General features: G+C 40.2%; 1 protein-coding gene and 1 non-coding gene across 8 annotated transcripts in view; both read right to left on the reverse strand.

Annotated features, from left to right (window-relative positions):
* Positions 1-25,719, reverse strand: part of STAG1 (STAG1 cohesin complex component) — a 406,778-nt gene that overhangs the window by 356,593 nt on the left and 24,466 nt on the right. For 2 of the 7 annotated variants that reach the window (XM_063662186.1, XM_063662189.1), the window contains exon 2: positions 9,492-9,666. The exons of 4 other annotated variants lie outside the window; for them this stretch is intronic. The gene's annotated coding sequence lies outside the window, so the exon portion shown is untranslated. Of the gene's footprint in view, positions 1-9,491; positions 9,667-13,070; positions 13,169-25,719 lie in introns of all 7 variants that reach the window. One more of the 7 variants, XM_063662188.1, reaches the window with a different exon arrangement.
* LOC129034361 (U6 spliceosomal RNA) lies at positions 20,997-21,101 on the reverse strand. The gene has a single exon (XR_008501860.1). It is a non-coding gene; the product is annotated as a U6 spliceosomal RNA (small nuclear RNA).

A 25,719-nucleotide genomic window follows, 5' to 3' on the forward strand; every position in this document is an offset into this window, starting at 1 on the left:
TCCGAAGAAATACAAAGAACCCTCCCAAGTAGCCATATCACATGTACATCTGCTTTAAATGCTATGCCTATTATTCACAGCCCTCTGTTCTTCCTCTTGCCTGTAAGTTTACTTCAAAATATCCAAAATTGCCCTGTGTTGAAGAGAAACCATTTATTCTTCCCTTTCTCCTCTGTGCTGTTCTACAACATGCCTATAATATGACAGTCCTTCCAGTTCCTAATTTTCATATACCTCCCAAATTTTTTCTTTTTCTCTATCTAGGATGCTTTGCCTAGAATATGGTGTTCGGAAAAAAATTATTTTTGGATGCTCATGCTACCCTCATTCCTAATTTTGAGCAATAAAGAACTAAGAAAGACTTGAAGATAAAGGATCACTAAACTAGGTTTCGAATCTCGGTCTGCTGAATAACTAAAAGTATTTAATCTTTTAAACTCATTCAATTTTCTCATCTGTTAAATGAGCATATACAACTAAATTACTTCTTTTTTTTTATTATTCGAGACAGAATTTTGCTCTTGTTGCCCAGGCTGGAGTACAATGGTATGATCTCTGCTCACCGCAACCTCCGCCTCTCAGATTCAAGCAATTCTCCTGCCTCAGCCTCCCAAGCAGCTGGGATTACAGGTGCCCACCACCACGCCCGGCTAATTTTTTGTATTTTTAGTAGAGATGGGGTTTCACCATGTTGGCCAGGCTGGTCTCGAACTCCTGACCACAGGTGATCCACCCACCTTTGCCTCCCAAAGTGCTGGGATTACAGGCATGATAGACCATAGAACTGGCCATAGAACTAAATTATTTCAAAAGTCCCTTCCAGTTACTGAAAATATGAATCAATTATCCTGTTCATTTATAATGGGATTACTAGCAGAAATTAACACACAGTCTCTCAAGAACAACTTAAAAAAACATAAATGTGTGTGTGCTCTATTTTTTTTTTTTGAGATGAGAGTCTCACTCTGTCGCCCAGGCTGGCGTGCAGTGGTGTGATCTTGGCTCAATGCAACCTCGACCTCCCAGGTTCAAGTGATTCTCCTGCCTCAGCCTCCCGAGTAGCTGGGACTATGGGCACATGCCACCACACTTGGCTAATTTTTGTATTTTTAGTAGAGATGGGATTTCACCATGCTGGCCAGGCTGGTCTCAAACTCTTGACCTCAGGTGATCCACCCGCCTCAGCCTCCCAAAGTGCTCGGATTACAGGTGTGAGCCACTGCACCCAGCCTGCTCTCAACTATTTTAAGTTGACATGACAATGCCTACCTTGATTTAGTGCATCTTCAGAAAACTTTGAATATTGTCCTTATTTTTTAATATCCAACTTATCAGGAAAAACATTAAACTACTCTATTTTTGTAAAAACTGAGTTTTATCCTTGACCTTTTTGCTTCTTGATTAAAACTTAACCTCAAACTGACACAATACCATCACCATTCCCATCCTCGTGTGTGTGTGGGTGTGTGTGTGTATAAAATCCTAACAGGAAAATAGTCTCTATAGAATAAAGTAGTGCTTACTCTACACATTTTCAGACAAATCCTAGAAGTTATTGTATCCTATAATCAAAAGCAGCTCAGTAAAATAAAAAATAAGACATAAAGATCTGAACTCGCTTCCTACCTCTGCCACTTAACAGCCGGTATGCCCCCTGGATATAAGTATGTTGAATCTCTCTGAGCATCAATTTTCTCAACTGAAAAAATCAAGATAACACCTATCTTACAGGAATTCTCTGAGGATTAAAATAGATCATCTAATAAATCTTTCTGTATCCCTGGAATACAGCAATCACTCAATAAAAGGCAGTTAATGCTTTTGAGAGAATCATTATACAAACTGCTTCTTTATAGGCACTGAAACTTCAAATGAAAATTGTTATCACAAAATTATCAAGAGCTTCAACAGGATACAGACTAGAAAAAAAAAATTGTCAAGAGCTACTTCTACCTCTTTGCCCCCAAAGTTTTACTGTGCAAGATAAATTAGACTTTAACTGCTAAGTCAAACTTAATAGGTATTCTTTTACTCTTTTTTTTTTTAGGTAAGCTCACAGCAGTCTCCAACTCCCAAGCTCAAGTGATCCTCCTGCCACAGCCTCCCAAATAGCTAGGACTACAGGCATGCACCACCATGCCGAAAGAGAGACAGACACAGAGAGAGAGAGACAGAGAGAGAGATGGAGAGACAGAGAGAGAGATGGAGAGACAGAGAGAGAGAATGAGAATGTGTGTGTGTAAAGACATGATCTCACTATGTTCAGCCCAGGCTGGTCTTGAACTCCTCTTGCCTCAGCCTCCCAAAGTGCTTTTACATTTATTTTTTAAGTAAAAATCACTACTTATAAAATTATTTCCAATAAATATTGGTCAATATTAAATTAACAAATTACTAAGTTAAAATCACAAATAAACTTACCAAGTTCAGTCATAAATTCACTTACAATTTTTTTTTTTTTTGAGATGGAGTCTTGCTCTGTTACCCAGGCTGGAGCGCAATGGCGCGATCTCGGCTCACTGCAACCTCCGTCTCCCGGGTTCAAGTGATTCTCCTGCCTCAGGCTCCCAAGTAGCTGGGTTTACAGGTGCGTTTACAGGTGCCCGCCACGACACCCAGCTAATTTTTGTATTTTTAGTACAGATGGGGTTTCACCATGTTGGCCAGGCTAGTCTCAAACTCCTGACCTGAGGTGATCCACCCACCTTGGCCTCCCAAAGTGCTGGAATTACACGAATGAGCCACCATGCCCTGACTCGCTTGCAACTGAACTTAAAAACTGACTTCAATTATCCAGGTTCATTCAGATTTTAAGCTAGGAAACAGGATACAACGTCAATATATAAAAGTAAAGGCTGGGCCAGGCACGGTGGCTCACACCTGTAATCCCAGCACTTTGGGAGGCCGAGGCGGGCAGATCATGAGGTCAGGAGATCAAGACCATCCTGGCCAACATGGTGAAACCCCATCTCTACTAAAAACACAAAAATTAGCTGGGCGTGGTGGCGCACGCCTGTAATCCCAGCTACTCAGGAGGCTGAGGCAGGAGAATCATTTGAACCCGGGAGGCAGAGGTTGCAGTGAGCTGATATTGCGCTACTGCACTCCAGCCTGGCGACAGAGGAAGACTCCATCTCAAAAAAAATAAAAGTAAAGGCTGAGGTGACATCATGGAAGATGGCCAAGTAAGAAGCTCCAAGAAAAAGTTCTTCCACTGAAACAATTATAAAGCTGGCAAGAAATACAAGAAATCAACTATTCCAGAACTCTAAAAGTCTAGTCAAACACTTATAGTGTCCATGAGTGGGCAGGATGAAGAAAGTCATTGGTTAACACTGGTAAATTTCTATATTCCATGTAGCAGCTACCATCCCCCATTCACCAGCTAGGAGGCAAGCACTTATGAGGACAGCAGCCCATCTTTCTGATTCAGCTTGCTGGTGTCAGGGTGGACAATTAGTGCCTTGTTCAAAAATTGGGGTTGTGTGTTTTTATCTGCCTGGTGGATCACTAAGGGACCTGCATGGGCTGACCACTGTTTCAATCCCATTGAGCTAAAGTGATTTATTGAGCGGCATTGCTCAATAAACATAAAACGCAGAAAACTTTTTTTCTTTACTGGATTCAGACACTCAAGGATCTGACAGGTCACTAGCTGACCACGAAGATAAAAGAACATAGACTTCAGTGACCACACACAAATAGCAAAGTGGCAAGAGTTCTTCCTTATCAGCAATTAGTTTAAATGTAAACAGCTTAAAATCGACAATTAAAAAACGTAGATTGGGGCTGGCTCAGTGGCTTATGCCTGGAATCCCAGCACTTTGGGAGGCTGAAGCAGGTGGATCACCTGAGGGCAGGAGTTCAAGACCAGCCTGGCCAACACGGCGAAACCCGGTATCTACTAAAAACACAAAATAATTAGCCAGGCATGGTGGTACACACCTATAGTCCCAGATACTCAGGAGGCTGAAGCAGGAGAATTGCTTGAACCCAGGAGGCGGAGGTTGCAGTGGGCCGAGACTGTCACTGCACTCCAGGCTGGGTGACAGAGCAAGACTCCATCTCAAAAACTAATAAACAAAAAAACACAGATTGGCATAAATGATTTTTTTTTTTTTGAGATGGAGTCTCACTCTGTCGCCCAAGCTGGAGTGCAGTGGTGCGATCTCGGCTCACTGCAACCTCTGCCTCCCAGGTTCAAGTGATTCTCCTGCCTCAGCCTCCCAAGTAGCTGCGATTACAGGAGTGCACCACGACGCCTGGCTAATTTTTGTATTTTTAGTAGAGACAGGATTTCACCATGTTGGCCAGGCTAGTCTCGAACTCCTGACCTCAGGTGATCCACCTGACTTGGCCTCCCAAAGTACTGGGATTACAGGCGTGAGCCAACGAGCCCCGCCATGATTTTTTTAAAGATGCAACTATATGCTAGTTAAAAGAGATTCACTTTAGCCTCAAAGACACATATAACTTAAAAATAAAAGGATGGAATTATTTATATCACACAAACAGTAACCAAAAGAGAGGAAGGGCAGCAAAACTGACAGTAGACAAAACAGATTATAAGTCAAAAGTTGTTAAAAAAAGACAAAGAATGGCCGGGAGTAGTAGCTCATGCCTGTAATCCCAGCACTTTGGGAGGCCCAGGTAGGCAGATCACTTGAGCTCAGGGGTTCCAGACCAACCTGGGAAACATAGCAAAACCCCGTCTCTACCAAAAATACAGAAAATTAGCCAGGCGTGGTGGCATGCACCTGTAGTCCCAACTACTCAGAAAGCGGAGGTGAGAGAATCGCTTGAGCCCGGGAGGTTGCAGTGAGCTGAGATCATGCCACTGCACTCCAGCCTGGGTGAAGAGTGAGTCGCTGTCTCAAAAAAAAAAAAAAAAAAAAAAAAAAAGACAAGAATGCATAGTGATAAAAGGGTTAATTCATTAAGAAGATATAACAATTACACACAAAACAATGGAGCCCTGAAATTGTGTGCAAACACCGAGAGAACTAAAAGTAGAAATAGTTCAACAATAATACCTAACAATAATAAACTTCAATATATAATAAACTTCAATATAACAATAATAAAACTTCACTTTCAATAATGGCTAAAACATCTAGACAGAAGATCATTAAGAAAATTTAAAAACCTGGCCGGGCGCAGTGGCTCACATATGTAATCCCAGCACTTTGGGAGGCCAAGGCGGGCGGATCACAAGGTCAGGAGTTCAAGATCAGCCTGGCCAACACAGTGAAACCCCATCTCTACTAAAAAATACAAAAAATTAGCTGGGTGTGGTGGCATGCGCCTATAATCCCAGCTATACACCATGAACAAGTAAGATTTAGCCCAAGAATGAAGGATGGTTTATCATAAGAAAATCAATCAATGTAATACACGATATTAACAGAAGGAAAAATATCACATGATCATCAAACACACACACACACACACACACACACACATATTTAACAAAGTTCAACGTATGATATTGTTTGGCTGTGTCCCTACCCAGATCTTGAATTGTAGCTCCCATAATTCCCACGTATTGTATTGTAGCTCCCATAATTCTCATGTATTGTAGGAAGGAAAGATGGGAGGTAACTGAATCATGGGGGTGGGTCTTTCCCATGCTGTTCTTGTGATAATGAATATAAGTCTCACGAGATCTGACGGTTTTATAAAGAAGAGCTCTCCTGTACATGCTCTCTTTGCCTGTTGCCATGTCAGATGTAACTTTACTCCTCCTTTGTCTTCTGCCATGATTCTGAAGCATCCCCAGCCATTTGGAATTGAGTCAATTAAACTTCTTTCCTTTATAAATTACCCAGTCTCAGGTATGTCTTTATTAGAAGTGTGAGAATGAACTAATACAATATATTATCATGCTAAAAAACAAATGGCCAGGCACAATGGCTCATGCCTGTAATCCCAGCACACGGCGAGGCCAAGGTAGGAGGATCACTTGAGCCCAGGAGTTCAACAACAGCCTGGGCAAGATAGCAAGACCATGTCTCTACAAAAAACTTTTTTTTAATTAGCCAGGAATGGTTGTGCATACTTGTGGTCCCAGTTACTCCAGAGGCTGAGGGGGGAGGATCACTTGGGCACAGGAGATCAAGGCTACCATAAGCCATGATCATGCCACTGCATTCCAGTCTGGAAGACAGAGTGAGATCCTGTCTCAGAAATAAACAAACAAAAAACTCAGGAAACCAGCAATAAAAGGGAGCTTAACGTGATAAGATGCATTTATGAAAAGCCTACGGTTAACATACTCAATGGCGAATAACTAAAAGCTGTCCCTCTAACATCAGAAATAAGACAAGAATGCCCACTTTCAACACTGCTAGCCGGGCGAGAAAAGAATTTAAAGGCATTCATATTGGAAAGGATGAAGTGTAACTATCTCTAGTCACACACGACACGATCCTATATATAAAACATTCCAAAGAATCAACAAAAAATCCCCACCAAACTGATAAAAAAAAATTGAGCAAAGTTGCAGGGTATAAGATCAATATACAAAAATCAGTTGTGTTCCTACACATAATAATCCAAAAAGGAAAGAAAACAAATTTATGATAACATCCAAAAATTAAAATGTCTAAAAATAAATTTAACCAACAGGGTGAAAGATTTGCAAAGAACTATAAAACATTGTTAAAATAAATTAAGACTTAATTAAATGGAAAGACATCTAACATTCCCAGATTAGATCATTTAATATTGCTAAAATGGCAATACTCTCCAAAACAATGTACAGATTCGGTGCAACCCCTATCAAAATTCCAATGGACTTTTTTGCAAAAATGGAAAGTCCAATCCTCAAACTCATACAGAATTGCAAGGGGTCCCAAACAGTCAAAATAATATTGAAAAAGCACAATAAAATTTGAGACTAAAACTTTCCAATTTCAAACTTACTACAAAGCCAAGGGAGTCAAAACAGTGTGGTATTGGCATAAGGACAGAAATATAGACCAATGGAATAGAATGAGAGTTCAAAAATACACTCTATGGTCAACTGATTTTTTACAAGGGTACACGACAATTCAACGGGGAAGAAACAGTCTCTTCAACAAATGGTATTGGGATAATGTGATACCCACATGCAAAAGAATGAGGTTGGACTCTTACCTCACACCATACTAAAAATTAAATCAAAATGGATAAGTGGCCTAAATATAAAGGCTAAAATTGTAAGCTCTTAAGAGAAAACATAGAAGTAACCTCCTCCACTGAATTTGGAAATGGTTTCTTACATGACACCAAAAGCCCATGTACCAAAGAAAAATTATATAAACTGGACCTTGTCAAACTTAAAAGCTTTGTGCATCAAAGGACATTATCAAGAAAGTTAAAAGACAACTCACAAAATGAGAGAAAATACTTACGGGTCCAGTATCCAGACTACATAACGAACTCTTACAACTCAACAACAAAAGACAATCCAATTTACAAATGGGCAAAGGACTTGAAAAGACATTTTTCCAAAGAAGATATACGAATGGCCAACAAGCACATGAAAAAATGTTCAACTTCATCGGTCATTAAAAGAATGCAAGTCAAAACCACAAAAAGATACTACTTTATAAACTTTAGAATGGGGTATTAGTCCATTTTGTGTTGCTTATAACAGAATATCTAACTGGTAATTTGTAACGAAAAGAGGTTTATTTCGTTCATGGTTCTGCAGCCTGAGAAGTTCAAGGGTTCAAGGGCATGGCCCTAGCTTCTGGCGACAGCTTTTGTGCTACTTTACAACATGGCAGAAAAGGTCAATGGGGAAGTGGACACATGCAAAGAGGGGAAAGCGTGAGGGATGTCCCGGCTTTACAACAACACACTCTTGCAGAAATTAATCCATTCCCTCAAGAATTAATACAGTCTCTAGAAAGCAAGAATTCACTCACTACAGTGAGAACAGCACCAGCAATTCATGAAGGATCTGCCCTCATAACCCAAATACCTCCCAATAGGTCCCACCTCCCAATATCACCACACTGGGGATCAAATTTCAACATGAGTTTTGGTGGTACAAACAAATCATATTCAAACAATAGCAGGCGGCTATATTTTTTTAAAAAAAGGAAAACAGCAAGTGTTGGCAAGGATGTGAAGCAATAGGAACTCTCATACATTGCTAGTAGAAATGTAAAATGATACCAGCCACTGTCAAGAACAATTTGGCATTTCTCAAAAAGATAAACAGAATTACCACATGATCCAGAAATTCCACTTCTAGGTATACACCCAAGAAAAATTAAAATATATATCCACACAGCAATTTGTACATAAATGCTAACAGCAGCATTATTCATAATTGCCAAAAGGTGCATCAACAGATGAACTAAGAAATAAATGTGGTATATACATACAATTGAATGTTATTTAGCCATAAAAATTAAGTACTAATATATGTTATAACTTCAATAAACATTGAAAACATGACGCTAAGTAAAAGAAGCCAAATATTATATAATTTTATTTATAAGAAATAATAATAAATAAGCAAATCCATAGAGATAGAAAGCATATTAGTGATTGCCAGGAGATTGGGGGGAGGGTGTCAAGGAAATAGGAAGTGATTACTTACGGATATGAGATGCTCTTTTGGATAACGAAAACATTTTGAAACTAGAGATGATTGCACAACAACACAATTGCACTAAATGACACTAAATGGTATACTTCAAAATGGTTAAATATATGTTATGTGAATTTCATCTCAATAAAAAAGGCTCAATACTGGAAAGCCAGTATGAAGTATCAAAGACTAATATGAAATAAACAGTTTCAAGGCTTACTATATTGGTATAACTATTATATAGCTACTTAAAATTGTTAGGTGCTTAGTTTCACCCCTCCCATCCCATTTATCAACAAGTTATTTATAGTTAGAAGTCATGGAAGTTTTCTAACATGTAGTAAATCCTGACAATTATTTAAGTTGGGGTACAGTGGCACAATCACGGCTCACTGCAGCCTCAACCTTCAAGGCTGAATCAACCCTCCCACCTCAGCCTCCCAAGTAGTTGGACCACAGGCATGTACCACCGCATCTGGCTTTTTTTTTTTTTTTTTTTTTTTAAAAAAAGACAGGGTCTCAGTCGAGCGCGGTGGTTCACATCTATAATCCCACCACTTTGGGAGGCTGAGATGGGCGGATCACATGAGGTCAGGGGTTCAAGACCAGCCTGACCAACATGGTGAAACCCTGTCTCTGCTAAAAATAAAAGAATTAGCTGGATGTGCTGGTGCATGCCTGTAGTCCCAGCTACTCAGGAGGCTGAGGCAGGAGATTCACATGAACCCGAGAGGTAGAGGCTGCAGTGAGCCGAGATCATGCCACTGCACTCCAGCCTGGGCGACAGAGCAAGACTCTGTCTCAAAAAAACAAAAAAAGACAGGGTCTCATTATGTTGCCCAGGCTGCCTAATTTATAACTAACTTAAATGAAGTCAAATTTATTATATAGGAAAGCAGGTTACCATATCATTTACATAGAAGAACTCCAGTTATTTCTGAGTTTCAGTGAATTTTTCTCTAATCAATGAAGGGGCCCAGCTCACTCATGTAATCACAGCATTTTGGGAGGTCGAGGCAGGAGGACTGCTTGAGGTCAGGAGTTCAAGACCAGCCTGGGCAACATCATGAGACCCATCTCTAAAAAAACAAAATAAAATTAGCTAGGCATGGTGGCATACACCCATTGTCCCGGCTACTAGGGAGACTGAGGTAGGAAGATCACTTGATCCCAGGAGTTCAAGGCTACAGTAAGTTATAACCAAGCCACCTCATTCCAGCCTGGACAACAGAACAAGACCCTCTCTCTAAAGAAAAAAGGTGGTGGGCCGGACACGGTGGCTCACGCCTGTAATCCCAGCACTTTGGGAGGCCAAAGTGTGTGGATCACCTGAAGTCAACAGTTGGAGACCAGCCTGGCCAACATGGTGAAACCTCATCTCCACTAAAAATACAAAAATTAGCTGGGCATGGTGGCACACACCTGTAATCCCAGCTACTGGGAAGGCTAAGGCATGAGAATCGCTTGAACCCAGGAGGCAGAGGTTTCAGTCAGCCAAAATTGCAACACTGCACTCCAGCCTGGGCAACAGAGTGAGACTCCATCTCAAAAAATAAAATAAAATAAAATAAAATTTTAAAAGGTGGGGAAGAGGGATTGGGAACTCCAGATAAATATCAGACTTTATTCATAAAACAATACAACAGCATTTTTGGGGGGCTACATATACCCCTGGAAACATGCCGGGGTTTTTGTTCTTTTTCCTTCCTTTCTGGATAACCTGTCCTTAAGACCCAGAAAAGTTCACCCAAACACAATTCCAACATTAAGTTTTTATAAAAATGCTTATCAACTTTCACACAGTAATACAGTCTGATTTTATAATGGTTTTCCAGGAACTAAGCTGTTAAAATTTTGTTTTATCATTCTCTTCTCCATGCTATTTCATTTTCCCTGTATTCTGATCCTTTTCTTCCTCTCTATTACAGTGCTCCAATTCCAAAGCTCTGGTTCAAGTATTCAGAAACAAGCATTTTTCTGTCTCTCTCACACACAACACTATGCGGTATTAAGCCTACCCAGTACTTTGCTTCTTTTCCACAGTACCAGAATTTCAAGTCTTTTTACTTCACTTCCACTGAAACAAGATTGCAATGTGCATACTGTATTTCACTTCAATGTTGGTTTAATTATAGCCCCTCCCCAATCCAACCATGGAGCGGAAGAAACTACCTAACCCAAAATAAAGTATGCCAAGGAAGAAAATCTAAAACTCAGAAATAGTAAATAAACCATTTTATTTAACCAACTACTTTCATGAATAGATTAAAACCATAAATGAAACTAAATGCCAAAGTCCCCCTACCAAAAAAAAAAAATGAAGTGAAATGGTCATGTTATTATGTTTGCATTTCAATATACGATACTTTACCCAGTCTTGCTTGAAAACAAAAAGGAAAATGACACCATCAGAAGCATTATTTGTGTACCATCCTGGACTCCCTCTGGCTTTATAAATACTGGAGATACTTTAGACAATGACTTAAACCTATTATAGAATATAATTTTTCACAAAAACCTTTGCTATAAAACTCCTGGTTAAAGTATGACAATTTCTGAAATCCCATTTACAAAAAGAAATATATATATATATATATACTTACTATGGCATAAGAAAATCAAGTATCTAAGAATAAATCTAACAAAAGATATGCAAGACTTCTAAGTAGAAAACCATAAAGGATGTCAATTCTGCCCATTCCAAAATTGATCTAAAGGCAACAGTATAATCCCAAACAAAAGCCCAAAAGATTCTGTGGTTTGGTTGGAGGTTAAATTGGTTACTCTGTTTACTTAGGGGGAGAAATTAATGCAGTGATTCTAAAATGTACATGGAAATGCAAAAGAACAGACTAGCAAATCTTTAAAAAGAACAAGCTGGGCAGCCTGAGTAACATAGGAAGCTCTCGTCTCTACAAATAATTTTAAAAATTATCCAGGCATGGTGGCTCACACCTATGGTCCCAGCTACTCGGGAGGCTGAGATGGGAGGATCGTATAAGCCCAAGAGGTCAAGGCTACAGTACACTGTTATCACGCTACTGCACTCCAGCCTGGGAAACAGAGCGAGACCATGTTTCAAGGAAAAGAAAAAAAAGAGAGACTTATTCTACAGGATATTTAGACTTATTTTATTAAGCTCAATAAATGAGGCAGTGATATTGGTACAAGGCTAGACAGACTAATATAACAGGATAAAGGCCCAGACACATAGCATGCATCTATGGACATGACTTATGAAAACACGACACTCCAGAGTGATGGCAAAAGTTTATTTGTTTGTTTATTCATAAATGGTGCTGGAACAACTGGATATCCATTTGAAAAAAAATAAAACTTGACCTAAAAACTACACATACACAAAAATCTATTCCAGGTGAATTATATATTACATATCTAAATGAGAGAAGTAAATAAAAGTTTATAGATGATGTGAATAACTCCATGACCTCCAAGGAAGAAAAAAAAAATTTAAAACAGAACACAAAAAAGCACTGTTTAACGAAAAAAAACCTGATGTATGTACCTATTCAGATAACTTTTTTTTTTTTTTTTTTTGAGATGGACTTTTGCTCTGTCGCCAGGCTGGAATGCAGTGGCATGATCTCGGCTCGCTGCAACCTCCGCCTACCCAGTTCAAGCAATTCCCCTGTCTCAGCCTCCTGAGTAACTGGGACTACAGGTGCACGCCACCACACCCAGCTAATTTTTTGTATTTTAGTAGAGACAGAATTTCATCACCTTAGCCAGGATGGTCTCGATCTCCTGACCTCGTGATCCAACAGCCTCGGCCTCCAAAAGTGCTGGGATTACACGTGTAAGCCACTGCACCCAGCCTACAGAGAACTTTTCTGCACCAAAAGATACCATATAAAAAGGCACCACAGGCAAACTACAGAATGGGAGAAGACATAAGTAACCTAAACTGACAAATGCCTTATATTAAGAATATATTAAAAGCTCCTATGAATCAAAATATACATTAATTAAAAATAAAAATAGATAAGTGATGAGAACAATCACTTTACAGAACAGGACATCAAAATGGTCAGCACTGAGATGCTCAAACTCATTAGTAGCCAGAGATAGTGCAAATTAAAGCCATCAAAAATGGCTACAATTTTAAAAGATTGGCAATAATGTGCACTCAGGAGAATACGAAACGGAATTCTCACATGCTGCTGTTGAAAGAAAAGTTTAGTAAAACCACTCTGGAAAACAATTTGGCCTTTTCTACTAAAAACATACCTTATGACCAAGAGATTTCGATCTTAGATATATATCCAACAGAAATGGCTTCACATGTGCATTAAAAAACACACATGAGGCTGGGCACGGTGGCTCACACCTGTAATCCCAGCACTTTGGGAGGCCAAGGTGGGACAATCACTTGAGGTGAGGAGTTTGAGACCAGTCTAATCAATGTGGTAAAATCCCGACTCTACTAAAAATGCAACAATTAGCCAGGCGTGGTGGCGCATACCTGTAATCCCAGCTACTCGGGAGGCTGAGGCAGAAGAATCTCTTGAATCCGGGAGGCGGAGGTTGCACTGAGCCGAGATCATGCCACTGCACTCTAGCCTGGGAAACAGAGCGAAACTCCATCTCAAAAAAAAAAAAAAAAATACACTCTGGGGAAGCACGGTGACTAGCATTTGTAATTCCAACACTTTAGGAGACTGAGGCAGGAGAATCACTTGAGGCCAGGAGTTAGAGACCAGCCTGGGCAACATAGCAAGATCCCATCTCTACAAAAAATTTATAACTTGGCTGGGCGCTGTGGCTCAAGCCTTTAATCCCAGTGCTTTGGGAGGCCACAGTGGGCAGATTACCTGAGGTCAGGAGTTTAAGACCAGCCTAGCCAACATGACGAAACCTTGTCTCTATTAAAAATACAAAAATTAGCTGGGCATGGTGGCAGGCACCTGTAATCCCAGCTACTCGGGTGCCTGAGGCAGGGAGAATCACTTGAACCCAGGAGGCAGAGGTTGCAGTGAGCCAAGATCGTGCCATTGCACTACAGCCTGGGCAACAGAGCAAGACTCTGTCTCAAAAAAAACAACAAAAAATTGAAAATTAGCAGGGCAAGGTGGCTCATGCTCAGGAAGGACCACTTGAACCCAGGAGGTGCAGGCTGCCCAGAGCCATGATTGCATCACTGCACTCCAGCCTGAGAAACAGAGCCTGCACTCCAGTCTGAGCAACAAAGCAAGGCCCTATCCCCCAAAAAAGTGTAATTTCATCTATGTGAAGCTCAAAAACAGAACGTCAAACCACAGTATTTAGCAATAAAGACTTAGGGTGTGAAAACATTTTTTAAGAACAAGAGAACTGGCCAAGCACAGTAGCTCACACTTGTAATCTCGGCACTTTGGGTCACCAACGCAGGAGGATCGTTTAAACCTAGGAGTCTGAGAATCCTGGCAACGTACCGAGAACTCGTCTCTACGAAAAATAAGAAAACTAGGCCGGGCGTGGTGACTCACGCCTGTAATCCCAGCACTTTAGGAGGCCGCAGCGGGCAGATCACGAGGTCAGGAGATCAAGACCATCCTGCCTAACACGATGAAATCCCGTCTCTACTAAAAATACAAAAAATTAGCTGGGAGTGGTGGCGGGCGCCTGTAGTCCCAGCTACTTGGGAGGCTGAGGCAGGAGAATGGCATGAACCCAGGAGGCGGAGCTTGCAGTGAGCCAAGATCGTGCCACTGCACTCCAGCCTGGGTGACAGAGCGAGACTCCATCTCAAAAATAAGAATAAATAAATAAATAAAATAAATTAGCTGGGCATGGTGGCACATGCCTATATTCTCAGCTACCTGGGAGACTGAGATGGCAAGATCACTTGAACCTGGGAGGTCAAGGCTGCAGTGAGTCATGATTATGCCACTGCACTCCAGCCTGGACAAAGGAGCAAGCCCCATCTCAAAAAAAAAAAAAATTATATATATATATAAATAAAATAAAAGTCAAGATAATTGTTCTTTTAGAGGAAAGGGAGGGTACTATATGAAATACAAAGGTGCGCACAGTAAGAGAGTTAGGTGGTGCTGACATTCTGCTTCTTGACCCAGATAAAATTTGCGTATGGGGTTTTTTTAATTTTTTTTTTTAATTTAAATAGAGACAGGGTCTCACTATGTTACTCAAGCTAGTCTCAAACTCCACGGCTCAAGTAATCCTTTCGCCACAGCCTCCCAAAGTGTTGGGATGACAGGTATGAGCCACTGAACCAGGGCTAGTTTGTGTTTATAATAATTATTTAGGCCCAGTGCAGTGGCTCACGCCTATTATCCCAGCACTTTGGGAGGCCAAGGCTGGCGGATCATGAGGTCAGGACACAGAGACTATCCTGGCTAACACAGTGAAACCACGTCTCTACTAAAAATACAAAAAATTAGCCAGGCGTGGTGGTACATGCCTGTAGTCCCAACTACTTAGGAGGCTGAGGCAGGAGAATTTCTTGAACCCGGGGGGCAGAGGTTGCAGTGAGCTGAGATCACACCATTGCACTCCAGCCTGGTGACAGAACAAGACTCCGTTTCAAAAAAAAAAATTTTAAGCAGTATATTTATATCTAATTAACTTTATGTGTTTTATTTCATAATAAAAGAGAATTGTGAAAAACGTTTTTACAAAAGGCAAATAAATGGGAAAAATCTACCAGACATTATCAATAACTACTGTAGTTTTTTTTTTTTTTTAAGTATGTATAAAACATATATATAAACTGAAATGATGGCCAGGCACAGTGGCTCATGCCTGTAATCCCACCACTTTGGGAGGCCAAGGCAGGCAGATCACCTGAGGTGAGGAGTTCGAGACCAGCCTGGCCAACGTGGCAAAATGCTGTTTCTACTAAAAATAAAAAAAATTAGCCGGTGCAGTGGTGCATGCCAGTAGTCCCAGCTACTCAGCAGGCTGAAGCAGGAGAATCGCTTGAACCTGGGAGGTGGAGGTTGCAATGAGCCGCAATGGCGCCACTGCACTCCAGTGTGGGCAACAGAGGGAGACTTCATCTCAAAAAATAATAATAAAAATTAAAAACATAAATTGAGTTTTCATGGTTCACTTTTCATGGTTCATCTCACTTAAGTCATGGCGGGCACGGTGGCTCAAACCTGTAATCCCAGCACTTTGGGAGGCTGAGATGGGTGGATCACCTGAGGTCAGAAGTTCAAAACCAGCCTGACTAATATATAGTGAAACCCCACCTCTACTAAAAAAATACAAAAATTAGCCAGGCATGGTGGCGGGTGCCTGCAGTGCCAGCTACTCGGGAGGCTGAGACAGTAGAATTATTTGAACCCTACAGTGAAACCCCACCTCTACTAAAAAAATACAAAAATTAGCCAGGCATGGTGGCGGGTGCCTGCAGTGCCAGCTACTCGGGAGGCTGAGACAGTAGAATTATTTGAACCCTACAGGCGGCGGTTGCAGTGAGCCGAGATCACGCCACTGCACTCCAGCCTGGGCGACAGAGCGAAACTCCATCTCAAAGAGGAAAAAAAAAGAAAAGAAAAAAAGAACTACATTCCTGCCAGGCACGATGGCTCATGCTTGTAATGCCAACACTTTGGGAAGCTGAGGCAGGAGGAGCTCTTCAGGCCAGGAGGTTGAAGGTGCATTGAGCCATGATGACACCAATGCACTTCAGCCGGGACAACTAAAGTGAGACCCTGTCTCTTTAAAAAGAAACAAACAAAAAACTCTATATTCTAATTAGCTAACCAATCAAATTATCAAAGTAACCTCTAACATTTCAGTGCTTTAAAAAAGGGGAGCAAAAACAACTGCATTCCCTCCCTGATAAGACAACTGCCCACAGTGGAAAGTATACCACGGTGGTAGAAAGAAGCATAAACTTTCCAATTAAAGCTGTACTAATTAATTGTAAGACTTTCTGCAAATTACTATATTTTTCCAACCCTAGTTTCCTCATATATAAAGTGAGGATAACAATACATATCTTCTGTAAATTACTTCACAGTTACAAATTGTGGTTTGGAATGATAACAACATATACCACCATCGTCATAGGGATCAAATGGGAATTTACATAAATGGTTTATAACAGCAACGTGTACACAGCAACACTTAATCATTTTTGTCTGTTCTCCCATTTCTCTTTGCTCTTCTTTGTAAATGCATACTGCATAAAACCACAAGGTATTGTTAACCCTGCCTCAACACCTATTCCCACCACCAAAAGAAATCTACACACTTAACCTTCTCATTATCTTATATTATTATATCCCTATTTTATATGTGGACTGAGGCTCACAAAAGCAGAGCTGCCTATATAGATCAGACATAGAACAAAATCAAAGCCCAGATTTACTATAAACAGTTATTGATTTTGGTGTTAAAAGCATTTTGTTACTAATGAGAAATCAATTCTAAATAATATGGAGGTCGGGTGTGGTGGCTCATGCTTGTAATCCCAGCACTTCGGAAGGCTGAGGCAGGTGGATCACCTGAGACCAGGAGTTTGAGACCAGCCTGGCCGACATGGCAGAATCCCATTTCTACTAAAAATACAAAAATTACCCAAGTGTGGTGACAGGCACCTGTAGTCTCAGCTACGTGGGAGGCTGAGGCAGGAGAATCACTTGAACCCAGGAGGCGGAGGCTGCAGTGACCGGCGATCACACCATTGCACTCCAGCCTGGGCAACAAAAGCGAAACTCTGTCTCAATAAATTAATTAATATGGAAAAAAATTGTAGCTTTCAGAAAACAACACAGAAAAGAGGTGATGGATCTCAGACTATCCAGTGAGATCCATAATCCAAACAAGGAATCATGTATAGAAAGTAAAATTTAGAATTTAATTTTAAAGCAATTGGATTTCTAATGAAAATGACAGAAATAATTCCTCTAAAGCAGTAATAAAATGAATTCAAATTGGACCTCATCCCATGTTCTAAAGCTATTTATTCTCATGTAAATGGACCAAATGAAAACATCCTCTCAGCCTCCACACCCTCAAAATTTTGTTATAATTTTTTTCTGATAGAAGGGGAGGAAAGCACAGGACCTAAAATCCCTAAAGAGATATATTTCTTTAAAACATATACACACATAGACTCATGTATTTACTGTAAAAAACCACTCCAAAATATTTCCATTTTTAAACAAAGGTAAAAAGAAATTGCTCACTCATCAAAAGTAACCAATCCTTAGTAAAGAATTATTATGGAAGGCTTTAGATGTGATAATGGGAATATATTTATCTTTATGATATTGGGGAGAAGAGTCTAGGTATGAGTATAGATGAAACAAAACTGGAATGAGTGAATTTTGAAGCTGGGTAAAAAGTATGTGAGGAGTCACTAAACTATTTTGTCTTCATTTGCATTGTATGAAATTTTCCATAATTAAAAGTTTTAATAAAGTATTAATAATACATTTTTACACTGTTCTAAGGAGTGTCTTTAAGTGAAATTTTCAAGCAATCATGCTCACCTGGTAGAAATCTAGGTTTTAATCATTAAACATTATATTTTTGCATGTGACATACTTGTATTTTATTATTTTTTACTAGCTGGAATAGAATCCTGTGATGCTATCTACGATTCTTCTTCTATGGTAACAGCTAATGTCATGTGATACTGAATTCTAATCAAATAGTTATCTTAAATATTCAGATAAATAGAGGTGGCCAGGCATGGTGGCTCATGCCTGTAATCCCAGCACTTTGGGAGGCCAAGGTGGGTGGATCACATGAGGTCAGGAGTTTGAGACCAGCCTGGCCAACATGGCAAAACCCCGTTTCTACTAAGAATACAAAAAAATTAGCCAAGTGTGGTGGGGAGGGCCTGTAATCCCAGCTACTCAGGAGGCTGATGCAAGAGAATCACTTGAACCTGGGAGATGGAAGTTGCAGTGAGCCAAGATCACGCCACTGCACTCCATCCTGGGTGACAGAGCAGGGCTCTACCTCAAATAAAAAAAAAGGCAGGCGGGGAGGGGGCAAAACAGTACAACCATTCTGGAAAACAATTTACTGGTTTCTTAAAATATTAAACATAAATTTACTACATGACCCAGCAATTCCAATACTAGGTATCTGCCAAAGAGGAATGAAACATATGTCTACACCAAGACTTGTAAATCAATGTTCACAGCATTATTCACAACAGCCAAATGTTTGAAACTCAAATGTCCATGAAGTAAACAAATTAATAAAATGAAGAACTCTTCAAAATACAAGAAAGTATTGAAACATGCCTTAACATGAATCATCCTCAAAAACACTGCTAAATAAAAGCCAAACATAAAAGAGCATATAAATGATTCCAATTTTATGAAATGTCCCAAAAAAGCATATCTATGGAGACAGAAAATAGATTAGTAGTACCCTAAGATTAGAAAATGAGAAATGACTACAAATGGGCATAGATTTTCTTCTTTGGGGGGTGATAGAAGTATTCTGAAATTAGGTAGTGTTGGCTACATAGTTTTCCAAATTAACTAAACATCACTGAATTATACACTTAAAATGGGAGAATTTTACGTTATGTAAATTATACCTCAACGTATCTGTCAAAGAAAAACAGAAAAGCAAGGAGCAGCAGCACTACAGTGCCTCTGGGATGATAAGTGGGTAGATGGGTGGACGGGCTGGTAGGTGGGTAGGTAGGTGGGTGGGTGGGTGGGTGGATGGATGGATGGATGGATGGATGGATGCATGGATGGATGCATGGATGGATGGATCGATCTCAAAAAAGTAACTTGCTCCAAAGTTTCAGCTAAATACATGACAGGGCAATCTAGGATGGACTGCAAAATCCATACTCTTCCTAGATGCAAAAGCAGGAATGCACTAGAAGCGATATATATCTCACTCAACTTTTTAAGGATAAATCCAATCCACAAGTGGCTCTTTTAAAACTGAAGTGAGGCCGGGAGCGGTGGCTCACGCCTGTAATCCCAGCACTTTGGGAGGCCAAGGCGGGCAGGTCACCTGAGGCCAGGAGTTCGAGACCAGCGTGACCATAACGGAGAAACCCCGTCTCTAGTGAAAATACAAAATTAGCTGGGCATGGTAGTGCACGCTTGTAATCCCAGCTACTCAGAAGGCTGAGGTAGGAGAATCGCTTGAACTCGGGAGGCGGAGGTTGTGGTAAGCTGAGATCGCGCCATTGCACTCCAGCCTGGGCAACAAGAGCGAAACCCCGTCTCAAAAAAAAAAAAATCTTAAGTGAACACTGAGCATTAAATTAAGAAGAATGAAACAAGATAAACCATCTGTGTGGAATGAACAAAGTAAATACATAAAATCCAAAATAGGTGGCATGGGAAGCAGAACCCAGATCTTGTAAATGATTATATCAAGCTGAAACCAAATTAACTCAATGGTGAGGAGTATTCAAACAAATTAAATTTGGCAGTTTGTCTCCAACACAGTCCCAGGAGAATGTGTCCTGACCCAGATCTGCTATAGTGAAGACAGATTTATCAAGCTATCTGAGCTCAATAACAGTCACAACTAAAATGAACCAACTTGGGCTGAGCATGGTGGCTCACACCTGTAATACCAGCACTTTGGGAGGCCGAGGCAGGCAGATCACCTGAGGTCAGGAGTTCAAGTCCAGCCTGGCCAACATGGCAAAACCCTGTCTCTACTAAAAATACAAAAATTAGCTGGGCATGATAGTGGGCGCCTGTAATCCCAGCTACTCAGGAGGCTGAGGCAGGAGAATCACTAGAACTCAGGAGGCGGAGGTTGCAGTGAGCCAAGATTGTGCCATTGTACTTCAGCCTGGGTGACAGAGCAAGACTCCATCTCAAAAAAAAAAAAAAAAAAAGAAAAAGAAAAAGAAAAGAAATCTGTGGATGTACAAAATGTCCCCCCAAAAGAACTACCACTTATATTCATATTTCATAGTTTACAGAGTACTGTTACATTAGCTCATTTGCTAGCCAATATGCTCTGAGATGACACAGACATACCTATTTATTACCAATACAAGCGACGCAGAGAGGTAAAAGTAATTTACAGAAGCACATGATGCTAATAAATTGACTAATCTGGATAAGAATCCAAGTCATTGATCTCTGAATCCAGCAGTTCCTTCCTTAGACATTGGAAGTGTCTAAAAGGTCAACCAAATAAAACCAAGAAAGCCTGAGCTGCCAGGAAAATCAATGATTATTTTTCTGCAGTCCTATAAAGCAGTCAGAGAAAGTCTTCAAAAAAGATAATAAGCTTACAGACAAGAGATCAAGATAGGACACAATAAAGAGAAACGCTCAGAATTTGGATAAAAAAGGGAAACAGAAGATTTACAAATAATACTGAAGGCAGTATAACAGAATCAAATAGTTCAATTTGGAACTAAGTAAATCATTTTAATTTTATATGTAAACGAAAATAATGAAGCCCCTTATCTTAGAATGTTGTTGAATATCTAATACTCTTTTTACATTCTTTTTTTCTTAGTACAGAGGCCATGCTAATCTTCTCTATATGGTTCCCATTGTAGTGTATGTGCTGCCAAAGTGAGCACTCTTTTTACATTATTTATCAAAAGAAATAAATTGCTTACAGATCAGAAGGGGTGAAATTAAATAATTTGGTTCCATTATAAAAGTGGTGTTAAGAATTACACTATGGGGCCGGGCGCAGTGGCTCTCGCCTTAATCCCAGCACTTTGGGAGGCCAAGGCGGGCAGATCACGAGGTCAGGAGATCAAGACCATCCTGGCTAACACGGTGAAACCCCGTCTCTACTAAAAATACAAAAAATTAGCCAGGAGTGGTGGCGGGCACCTATAGTCCCAGCTACTCGGGAGGCTGAGGCAGAAGAATGGCGTGAACCCAGGAGGCAGAGCTTGCAGTGAGCCGAGACTGTGCACTTCAGCCTGGGCGACAGAGCGAGACTCCATATTAAAAAAAAAAAAAAAAATTACACTATGGGGATAGGTGTGGTAGCTCACGCCTGTAATCCCAGCACTTTGGGAGGCCAAGGAGGACAGATCGCTTGAGCTTCAAAGTTTGAGACCAGCCAAGGCAACATGGTGAGACCCCATCTCTACTAAAAATACAAAAAAATAGCCAGGCATGGTGGTGCACACCTGTGGTAACAGCTACTTAGGAGGCTGAGGTGGGAGGATCACCTCAGCCCAGGAGGTTGAGGCTGCAGTAAGCCATGACTGCATTCCAGCCTGGGCAACAGAGCAAGATCCTATCTCCAAAAAAAAAAAAAAAAAAAGGAAAAAAAAGTGATGTACTAAAATTACCTCATAGTAGCCTCACTAAAATTACCACAAAGATATATCTTTCCGTTTTTGTCCTAAAATTTATACTTTAGTTTTCTGTATGCCTCCAAGCAACATGCATCACAAATGTTAAGGTGATCTCTATGCGGTCTCATTTCAAACTTTTTCAACATCTCCCAGAAATAAAATAATAATTAAATTCAAGTTTCACAGTGAACAGATGAGGTCATCTACTGAAAAAGAGAAGGGAAGTGGTAAAGTAAGGGGGCTATAGGAGATTACAAGTTTTTAAGTAACTGTATGAGGAATGAGAAAAAACTAGGAACAAAGGAGAATTACTGGGTAATGCTGAGGGTTCAATTAAGATTGGAGAGCATGAATACTTAGTGGCTCCAGTCTGCAAGTTTATTATTTTCTCCAGCTGTGCTCAGTAGCTCAGAGCCAGGTACACAGAAGTCAGAAAGATGAAGTGATGTGGTTGGGTTTTAGACAAATGCAATGAAAAGACAAAAATGCAAAGCAGATGAACATATTTTGAGAGGTAAATAAGGTTCTCAGCTAGTGAAGAAAATAAAGGCAGGAGAGGATGATACATTGAGACAAAACAGTAATACCAGAGAGCTCTATAAGGCTGAAGAGAGACTGTGAATGTCTGTTCAAAAAAAAACATTAAACATATGTAAAAAATCATGAATAGGTCTTCTATAGCAAAGTATCATTTCTTCTTATTTTAGAAAATGAAATGCTCCTGCCTGACAATTCAAATTGTCTTTTTAAAGTGAACTAGAAAGGTTCCAAATGGAAATAGTCTAATACTTAAAGTATTATAATTGCAAATCTAGATGTTCCTCAACATTTCTGTGTAAATCTAATGATATTTTTTCCTGTATTTTAAATCAACTAAGGAAGCTTCTAAATTTCTTAATGAACCTTTACCAAAAATCTTACCCTAAGCAAATGAGTCATTCTATACATCAATATTACCAGTCTTCAATAGGCAAGAACTAGAAAACAAAATTATGGGGGGGGGCGGGGGGGTGTGTGTGTTTAAAATAAGGTCTTCTGACAAAAGAATTATTTCCTATTTCTAAAATCTGACTAGTTTGACCAATGATCATCAGTTGAGCTATTTACATTGCTGGTTCCATGCATGTTGTGTTTAACTGCTTTCAAAATACTACTCTACAATTTGGCACTGAAAAGTTATTAAGTATGCAGAAAGGCACAAAAAAAATCTGTATTAGCAAGTTAAGTATTAATTATTGGTAGAAATAACGCCAATTCTATATTTTCTTGCAAAGCAACAGTAAAGTGATGACTTATGGGATATGAGAACCACCACAAGTAGATGAAGCTGTATTATGTTTTGTTACTGAGACACACGCAAAAGGACAGCCTATCATATGCCACGCAATACAAATAAAGGTAGAAGAAACTGCCATATCCATGAGAATAGATAAGATTTCAAAGCAATGAGTGGCTGGTGTGACCAAGTATAGACAGCATGAGGTTACTGTTTCCTTCCTATTGTACCCTAAAATAGTGTTGTGTCTTCTATTAATAGCAACTCAAATTCAATGAAATAAAATTTTAAAAATCAGAACACTTCATTCCCGGTCTTCTCTACTTTAGGACTGTATCACAAATCACTCAATTATTAGTTAGAAACCTGGAGATCATCCTTGACTTATCCCTTGCCTCATTTATCTACTCTAACTCCAATACACATACAGAATAAGAACACTTCTCAGTATTATCTCTATTACAACCATCGTCCAAGGCACTGTATCTGTCACCTGTACACTGTAACAACCTAACCCTCCCTCTTGCATTCCCCACACCCCACCCACCACTCCAATATTCACACAATAGCAAAAGCAAGGGTTCTCAACCTTGCCACTAGTGACATTTTGGGCCAATAGTTGTTTACTGTTCTATGCATTATAGAAGGTTTAGCAGCATCCCTGATCTCCACCCACTAATGCCAGTAGCACACACTATCATCCCCAGGTCTCTATCCACTAATGCCAGTAGCACACACCATCATCCCCAGGTCTCTATCCACTGATGCCAGTAGCATACACCATAATCCCTAGGTTTCTATCCACTGATGCCAGCAGCATAAACCATTATTCCCAGTTGTGACAATCAAAAATCTAGACATTGCCAAATGTCCCCTAAGAAGAAAAATCGCCCTCAGTTGAGAATCACTAAGCTAGAAGAACGTGTTTTGTTTTGAGACACAGTCTTGTTCTGTCACCCGGGCTGGAGTGCAGCAGCACAATCTCGGCTCACTGCAACCTCTGCCTCCCAGGTTCAAGTGATTCTCCTGCCTCAGTCTCCCAAGTAGCTGGGATCACAGGCGTGCGCCACCTTGCCTAGCTAATTTTCGTATTTTTAGTAGAGATGGGGTTTTGCCATGTTGACCAAGCTGGTCTCAAAGTCCTGGCCTCAAGCCATCAATCTGTCTTGGCCTCCAAAAGTGCTGGAATTACAGGTATGAGCCACTGCACCCGTCCTAGAAGAATGTTTTTTAAACATTCCTCTTCTTAAAACTCTCTAACAGCTTCTCATTTCACTTATCATAAAATCTACGCGTCCTAACTATCCCAAATACACCCTACATAATCCAGACTCTGCTTACCTCTCTAACCTCATGCAACGCCACTGTATTCTTCGTGCATTATGTTCCCTCCAGTCACTATGGCCTTCTCTGAATTCCTAGAGCCATTTCTGCTAAAAAGATTTATCCTTGCTCTTCCCTGTATCTGGACCATTCTTGTCTAGGTTCTGTACGCATCCTCAGCTTAAATTTCACACCCTCAGAGATGTCTTTCCTGGCCTTTTTTAATGTTAAGTACCTCATTATTATCCATCATAACACCTCATTTATTCCCTTCATAGACAGCATTTATCATAATATATGATTATTTTGTTTACATGATACTGTCTCTCACATAAGAATACCGTCTGCCTTCCTTTCCAGTATATAAATGAAATGAAAAATGTATAACTTGGACAGCCTTAAGTAATAGGCGAGCTGGCAGGGGTGATAATCCCACCACCACCCCAATCTCATTCCCCATCTATGTTTATGATAATTTCCCCTTGAAGTGAAGGGGAGGAGAGAGAGAAGAAAAAGAGCCTAACAAAGCCCTCATCTGTAAAAACATCTTTGCCATGTTTTCTGAAGGGTTATATGTGAAGAAAATGGCACGTAATGAATCTAAAGCACTTGAAAGGCTTAATAAAAAGCTTGTATTCAATAAATGATGGCTATGTATTTAAAGCACCAAAAATAATGCCTATAACAGATATTTGAGAAATGACAGTTCTCTCGTCCCTTTAATCTACCACCAGGTTGGCCTGAATATAGTTAAGGATGGAACTCTGTCTCTGAGAGATACTTTCCCCCATTTAGGTCTCTAGGAACACAACATGCTAGGTTTAACAGGTTAGTTATTCAAATATGTTCTCTAGGGAAAGCGAAATATCCATTAACCAAAGCCAACTCATCACAAAATGACCTCAGAATTACATTTTAATTTGTTTCAGTAAGGAAAATAATCATATTATTATTAAATTTTAGAACCTAACTTTAACCTTTGGGAGGAAAAACATCTAGATTATTAACAATATCGGTGGTGGTTATTTAAAAATACCCACCATGGCCAGGCGCGGTGGCTCACGCCTGTAATCCTAGCGTTTGGGAGGCTGAGGCGGGTAGATCACCTGAGGTCAAGAGTTTGAGACCAGCCTGGCCAACATGGTGAAACCCCATCTCTACTAAAAATACAAAAAATTAGCCAGGTGTGGTGGTGGGCAGCTGTAATCCCAGCTACTCAGGAGGCTGAGACAGGGGAGCTGCTTGAACCTGGGAGGCGGAGGTTGCAGTGAGCTGAGGTTG

The sequence above is a fragment of the Pongo pygmaeus genome, chromosome 2 (assembly GCF_028885625.2).
Source record: "Pongo pygmaeus isolate AG05252 chromosome 2, NHGRI_mPonPyg2-v2.0_pri, whole genome shotgun sequence".
NCBI lineage: Eukaryota > Metazoa > Chordata > Mammalia > Primates > Hominidae > Pongo > Pongo pygmaeus.